Here is an 8,754-nt window from a genome sequence, read left to right on the forward strand (position 1 = left end):
AAATAAATCCCTGTTCCACAACATCATCAAGAAACGATAGCAGTTTATCATAATAATTGTTAACATTTAACAAACCAATTGGCTTATTGTTGATATTTAATTGTGCCCAACAAACAGTATGAAATATTTCTTCCAAAGTACCGAAACCTCATGGCAAAGCAATGAAAGCATCTGAATGTTCAATCATTTGAGTAATTCGTTCATACACGTTGTCCACTTTCATTTCTTCTCCTATTGTTGGTCCAGTAAGACTAGCTAAGGTCATCAGAATAATGCCTAAGACTTCACTTCCACCTGCATGCGCATCTTTTGCAACTTTTCCCATGAGACCAACTTCACCACCACCATATACCAAATGAATCTTTTTTTTAGCAAGTGTTATTCCAAGCTTTTCTGCTACCTCTTCATAAATTGAATCTTTTCCTGCACTAGATCCACAAAATAAACAAATATTTTTTATTTTACTTACCGTGGACATCGACAACTTGAGAAATATGTTTTTTGCAATTGTTAAATTACAGGATATGAATTTATAAGGGTAACATGCCAAAAGTCAATATTTGAACAGAAAATTATTATTATTAAAATAAAAATGACATAAATTAAAACACATATATACAGCGTAGTTGTGATTGTGGCTCATATCTTCCTCTGATTTTACGTTCAGTAACGGCTTCAACGCCTTCTATGAGTCGAGAATATGCTTCCCATCCATTTTTCTTAAAAATTGGCAAACAGGGTCTTTTAACGTCAGATTCCCGAGACGAAATTGTATATATATATATTTACTTATCTAAATAGATATGCGTTACTACAGTAGGATCTTTATAAGGCTGATTCCACCGTCCATATTGATATTCCTCATGTTGAAATTGCCACCATAGTTTAAGGAGTTCATTTTGCACGTACCCCACTAAAATGCGTATCAAGAACCTCTAGAAAATTATCCAAAGGCTCTTTACTCAGACCATTCTTAATGAATAAAATTTTATCTTCTCTATTCATTGATGTCATTCCAACATTTTTGCATTTTCCTTTACAAGTCCACCTTGCACATTTATGACATCCACCTATACGTTTAGCTCTTCGCTTCTTGGCATATGTGCTTTTACCAAATCCTGGCATATGTCTTATTATTATTTCACTTGCTTCCCCAACTAATCGGACTTTTGCTTCAATTATCAACCGGATATCATTCGGTATGCCATATGACATCATCAACCTTAGTCGCTCACATCTAGCTTTATAAATTTTTTTCAACGCATTATCAGGTAAACAAGCAAAATATTTACGAAGATTCACAATACAAGCATCCATATTATTATTATTATTATATATTTCAATTATTTTGGGAAAACTGAAAAAACCGACTTAGATAGTCACGGAGTACCGTTATCCGCCACTTAACCGGGAAATGAACTAGAATCTGCAAAAACAAAATGAAAATATCAAACAACTATTGTGGATCATATAAAGGCATAAAATCATCATTAAGAATTTCATTTTCTATAAAAGGCTTAAGTCTTTGCCCATTAACTTTAAACACGTCATTATTTTTAGGATTTTCAATATCAACAGCACCATGAGGATAAACAAATTTAACTATAAATGGTCCTGACCATCTCGATCTTAGTTTTCCTGGAAATAAATGCAAACGAGAATTATAAAGTAAAACTTTTTGTCCAATTTCAAATGACTTTCTCATAATATTTTTATCATGAAAGGCTTTAGTTTTATCTTTATAAATCTTTGAATTTTCATATGCATCATTTCTTAATTCTTCAAGTTCATTTAATTGCAATTTTCTTAATTTAGATGCATCATCTAAATTAATATTAAATGCTTTAATTGCCCAATAAGCTTTATGTTCAAGTTCAACCGGTAAATGACAATGCTTACCAAAAACTAACCTATATGGTGACATCCCTAATGATGTCTTAAATGCAGTTCTATATGCCCATAATGCATCAGTTAATCTTAAAGACCAATCTTTTCGATTTGGATTAACTGTTTTTTCTAAAATTTGTTTTATTTCTCTATTTGCAAGTTCAACTTGACCATTACTTTGAGGATGATATGGGGTAGAAACTTTATGTGTAATGCCATATTTTCTTAACAAAGAAGAAAATGATTTATTTATAAAATGACTTCCCCCATCACTAATTATTGCTCTAGGTATTCCAAATCGACTAAAAATATTTTCTTTTAAAAATTTTATAACAACTTTATGATCATTAGTTCTACATGCAATTGCTTCAATCCATTTTGAAACATAATCAACAGCGACTAAAATGTACGTATATCCAAAAGATAATGGAAATGGACCCATAAAATCTATCCCCCAACTATCGAATATTTCAATAATTATGATTGGATTTAAAGGCATCATGTTTCGTTTTGAAATTGATCCCATCTTCTGACAGTTTTCACAAGATTTGCAAAATAAATGCGTATCTTTGAATAAAGAGGGCCAATAAAATCCACATTGTAAGATTTTTGCAGCTGTTTTATTGGATGAAAAATGACCTCCACATGCTTCAGAATGACAAAATTTAATAACATTACTTACTTCATTGTCGGGTATGCATCGTCGAAAAATTTGGTCAGGACAATACTTAAACAAGTAAGGATCATCCCAATAAAATTTTTTAACTTCTATCAAGAATTTATTCTTATCCTGTGAATTCCAATGAGAAGGCATTTTATTTGTCACAATAAAATTTACAATGTTAGCAAACCAGGGCATAATAGTAGCATAAAACAACTGATCATCTGGAAAATTTTCATTTATTGGTATTTCATTATGAGATGATTCAGTCATTATTCTAGATAAATGATCGGCTACGACATTTTCTTTTCCTTTTTTATCTTTAATTATAATATCAAATTCTTGTAACAATAAAATCCACCGTATTAATCTTGGCTTAGCATCTTGTTTATTTGATAAATATTTTACGGCAGAATGATCAGTGTACACAATAGTAGTAGAACCAATTAAATAAGATCGAAACTTATCTAATGCAAATACTACTGAAAGTAATTCTTTTTCAGTAGTTGAATAATTTATTTGGGCACTATTTAAGGTTCTACTAGCATAATAGATTGCATACGGTTTTCCTTCTTTTCTCTGTCCTAACACAGCTCCTATAGCATAATCACTTGCATCACACATTAATTCAAATGGTAAAGACCAATCTGGAGGTTGTAAAATAGGTGATGTAATTAAAAGATTAATTATTTTTTTAAAAGCATTTTCACATTTCTGAGTCCATTCAAATTGTGTATCTTTTGTTAAAAGATTCGAAATTGGTTTAGATATTATGCTGAAATTTTTTATAAACCTTCTATAAAAACCTGCATGACCCAAGAATGATCGAACTTCTTTGACCGTTTTTGGTGATGTTAAATTAGCAATAACATCAACTTTGGCTTTATCAACTTCAATTCCTTTTTCAGATATCACATGACCTAACACAATCCCAGATTTAACCATATAATGACATTTTTCCCAATTTAAAACAAGATTTTTTTCTTCACATCGTTTTAATACTTCTTCTAGGTTTTTAAGACAATTTTCAAATGAGTTTCCAAAAACAGTTATATCATCCATAAAAACTTCTACAAATTCTTCAATCATATCACTGAAAATACTTAACATGCATCTTTGAAAAGTAGCCGGAGCATTACATAAACCAAATGGCATTCTTTTAAATGCAAAAGTTCCGAAAGGACAAGTGAAAGTAGTTTTTTCTTGATCTTCTAATGATATAGGTATTTGATAATACCCCGAATACCCATCAAGAAAACAGTAATAAGAATTTCCTGCTACTTTTTCTAGAATTTGATCTAAAAATGGTAGTGGGAAATGATCTTTTCTAGTTGCATCATTTAATTTTCTATAATCAATACACATACGCCAACTAGATGGAATCCTAGCTTGTAATAACTCTCCCTTTTCATTTTTTATAACAGTGATGCCTGACTTTTTAGGTACTACTTGTGTTGGACTTACCCATTTACTATCTGAGATTGGATAGATAATTCCAGCGTCTAATAGTTTTAATACTTCATTCTTAACAACTTCCTTCATATGTGGATTTAACCTTCTTTGTGGTTGTTGATATGTTTTAGCATTTTCTTCCAAATGAATTTTATGTGTGCAAATTAAAGGATTTATACCTTTTATATCTTTCAAAGTCCATCCAATTGCATTTTTATATTTCTTAAGTAATTTAATTAAATCTTCTTCTTGATTTGGTAGAAGAGTGGAAGAAATTACAACAGGAAATGTTTTATTTTCACCAAGAAATACATATTTCAATTCGAATGGTAAAACTTTTAATTCAAGTTTTGTATTATCATCTTTTTTAAAATTATTTTCAGACTCAAAACTTTCTATTGAAAAAACTTCAGATTGTTGATTTAAGTTTTCTTCTTGTATATTTTCTTCCATAATTGTTTCAATTTCATTATCATATTCATTTTCATTAATACTTGGTTGTTTACATAAATTGAACACATTAAGTTCTAGAGTCATATTTCCAAAAGACAATTTCATTATTCCATTTCGACAATTAATTAAAGCATTTGAAGTTGCTAGAAATGATCGTCCCAATATTACTGGAATTTCATTATGTACTTCTATTGGTTGTGTATCCAAAACAATAAAATCTACAGGATATATGAATTTATCAACTTGAACCAACACATCTTCTACAATACCTCTAGGTATTTTGATTGACCTATCCGCCAGTAAGAGAGTAACAGAAGTGGGTTTTAATTCTCCTAAATTAAGTTTTTCATAAACTGAATAAGGAAGTAAATTCACACTTGCTCCCAAATCTAACAAAGCTTTTTTAATTTTATTTTCTCCAATAATACATGAAATTGTTGGACAACCAGGATCTTTATATTTTAAACTAGAATTATTTTGAAGAATAGAACTTACTTGTTCAGCCAAGAATGCTTTCTTCTTCACATGCAATTTTCTCTTCACAGTACATAAGTCTTTTAAAAATTTTGCATATGAAGGTACTTGTTTAATAGCATCTAATAATGGAATATTTATCTTTACTTGTTTAAAAACTTCATAGATATCAGAATCATTTTTTTGTTTTTTATGATTTGTTAATGCATGAGGAAATGGTGGAGGTTTATTTGATTCATTTACTATTTCAGATGATTTATCATTCAACATATTATTTTTAGAATTTAAGGTATCATCATTCTCAAAAGTATCAGGATTATCATCCTTACTCTTTGATTTTAAATGATCCTTGTTTTCATTACTATATGGATCATTAACTATTTTACCACTTCTAAGGGTAATAACAGATTTTATTTGATCAATTTTTTCATTTTTTAATTCTTGATTTTGATTTTTAGGAATCTTTTTTCATGAATATTTAGTGCAGATGCAAATTTTGCAAGAGTTTCTTTCAAATCAGTCATAGATTGACTGTTTTGAATATTGATAGATTCTTGCTTTTGGATAAATGCATGAATTACATCTTCAAAGTTTTTTCTTGGAGGTGTAACATAAGGAATATAACCTTGATGATTTTGGTTATTTTGAAAATATTGTTGTGAGGGTTGTGCATTATTATCATTCCTCCAACTAAAATTAGGATGATTTTTCCATCCAGGATTATATGATGTTGAAAAAGGATCTAGTATTGGTTTTTTATAATTGTTAACATTATTTGCTTGTTCATGGAGACATTATTTAAATGAAGGTAATGTTGGACAATCTTTTGTAGCATGATCATGTGTCACATAGATTACTAACAATTTCTTGAATACTTTTTAATTAACCGCTCTTTTTCATTTCTAATGACTCAATTGTTCTTGTTAAATATGCAAGTTTAGCTTGAATATCTATATCATCTTTAAGATTATAGATACAACCCCCATTTGTTGAATTATTGATTTTAGTTGTTAGTGGTTCTATTGTGCCTATATTATCCCAATTTTGAGCATTTTCTGCTAATGAATCCAAATACTCCATAGCTTCATTTGGGTTTTTATCTTCAAAAGTTCCATTACACATGAATTCTATCATTTGCCTATCTTTAGGTATTAGACCTTCATAAAATAGAGAAACTATTCTCCATGTTTCAAAACCATGATGTGGGCATGTATTAAGTAATTCTTTATATTTATCCCACCATTGATAAAATGTTTCTCCTTGTTTTTGAGAAAAGTAGTAATTTGTCTTTTAAAAGAGTTTGTTCTATGGGAAGGAAAAAACTTTTTGAGAAATCGTTGTTGCATTTCTTCCCATGATCTTATTGACCTTGACCTCAAATTTTGTAGCCATGTTTTAGCTTTATCTTTTAAAGAAAAATGGAACAGCTTTAATCGAACTATATCCATGCTACAATTTTGATCATTATAAGTGTTACAAACTTCCTCAAATTCTCTTAGATGTAAATATGGATTTTCAGAATCTAAGCCAGGAAAATTTGGTAAAAGTTGAATAATTTGAGGTTTAAAGTTGAAATTAGATGCATCAGGAGGAAAAACTAAACAAGATGGGGCACTAGTTCTAATAAGGTTCATATGGTGCCTAAGTGTTCTTAATTGAACATGTTCTTGATTATTATTATTATTGTTATTATTGTTATCATTATCTTGATTATTTGAATTATCATCAATGTTTAAATTATTTTCAGATACTCGAATAAGTCTACCACTTTCTTTTCGACTCCAAATACTCATAAAAAAAAAAAACAACACAATACTTATAAATAAAACATAATTAACAAATATAAACTTAATTTATACCTCCCCGGCAACGGCGCCAAAAACTTGCTACTACTTAAATTATAATTCACCCAAGTGTAGGTTGTCTGCAAGTAATATATTTCGTAAGTACGAGATCGATCCACAGAGAGGTTATTTTAAGTTTAAATTTATTAATTTATAGATTACCAAATGCAAGAACGAAGTTTACAAATTATAAATTTTGTCAAGGCTCGAGGATTTATTCTTGGTTTATGCAATATGGTTTAACTAAAAGTAAAACAAAAGAAACCATCATAAATAATGGTTCCAAGAAAATTAAATATTTAAACACACACCTAATATAATATAGTTCCCACTATAGAAAATATCGAATTCACCGATATTTTATATATGGTACCTATGATTATATATATAACTATATAAATATATAACTTCAAAAATGTTAATTAAAATCATTATATTTAATTTAAAACAACCGGCAGAGCCACGCTATCGTCTAAATGAAATATATGATATAATTATATAAATATATATATATATATATATATATGTATAATATAACAATAATAATTGATGAAATATTTATTGTATCAAAATTAAACAACAAATCAAAATAACCACTTCAATGGTATCAAGCATTTGTTGTAAATTGATAACAACAAATAATTAATTTTTACACCTACAATAAAAAGAAATTAGCAAAATGAAAAGAAATAAATAAAGAATATACAAAATATAAACAATCTTACTTCACCAAGAATTCATCCTCTTCACCTTGACATAATAGACTTAGCTTTCCATGAACCTACTTTTGATCAACACTAAAAACATCACTCATAATTTGGAAAATGAAAAATATATTGGAATTTAGAACTTTTATACACACTTACACTATATTTTACAATGAGATAGAATGATTCTCAAGCCAGCACAAGGTCTCTATTTATAGGCCAAATGAGAGAAAGGGACAAAAATTTTGTTAATGCAATGTAGTTGTAATAGTAGTCTTTGTCTCCTCCAACTTCAATTCCATGTCCCTTCTTTCAATGCTTTGTTCCACGACTTTAATCACCGAATTTGACTCTGCTCAAAACAGCAAACATGTGGGGAATTGTCTGTAGATGAATTAGGCTATTTGGTTCACCTCATTTGGTTAAATATTAAAATAGTTATGATTTTTTCACTACATGCTGGTCATGGTGAAAGTAAATTTGTCCTCATTTTGATATTTTCACAATTTGATCATCTTAACCAACTTTTTATGTAGGACCCATAAATTAGACTACGTATAAGCCATGCATAATTCTTAGTATTTAAATTAAAATGATTTTATTGCATGAGTATTTAAATTCTTTTCTTTAAATATATTTATTTAATGCAGCAGTTTAGTTGCTATCTTTTTCCAGTTAAATAAGTGAGGTCGGACCGGAGTTGGAGTAAAGAGATAAATTTTAATATTAAGAAAATATTCCTAGAATTTATTTAACATAAAAAATAAGTTAATTAATTGTAAAAGAAAGTTTAGGGAATTAATTAATTAATTAAAGATAAGTAGTAAATAAATTCTTTTAGGTTCAATAATTTAATTAAAAGCCTAAAATAAAATATGTGACTAATTGAGATAAGTTAATCTAGACTTATTTTAATTAAGAAATTATAATTTAACATGATAGTAAATTTATCTTTAAAATTCAAAGAATTATCCATGCATGCAAGATAATGGTGTTCTTTAATTAATTTATTTATTCACTAAAATATTTAATGGGTAGATCAAACTCTAAAGAATTAAAATACAAGATTTAAGAAATATTTACCCTCCTTTTTTAAAAGTTTCGGCCCTCCTCTTAATTTTTTTTAAAAGATTTTAATTAGTGGGGCAAATTATTCTTTTACTACCTTTCCTTATCTATTATTCTTGAGAGATAATTCCATCACACTAAATTATCCATTCTACTTAAAAATTTCGGCCACCTAGAAGATTTAAATAAATAATTGGTCAACTCACAA

The 8,754-nt window shown here is 28.5% G+C and overlaps 1 pseudogene; it reads right to left on the reverse strand.

The window, feature by feature from the left end:
- The window catches only part of LOC140985869 (uncharacterized), a 17,246-nt pseudogene extending 12,049 nt beyond the window's left edge, over positions 1-5,197 (reverse strand).
- Positions 5,198-8,754: the final 3,557 nt, after the last annotated feature.

This window comes from Primulina huaijiensis, chromosome 10 (genome assembly GCF_012295235.1).
Source record: "Primulina huaijiensis isolate GDHJ02 chromosome 10, ASM1229523v2, whole genome shotgun sequence".
Lineage (NCBI taxonomy): Eukaryota > Viridiplantae > Streptophyta > Magnoliopsida > Lamiales > Gesneriaceae > Primulina > Primulina huaijiensis.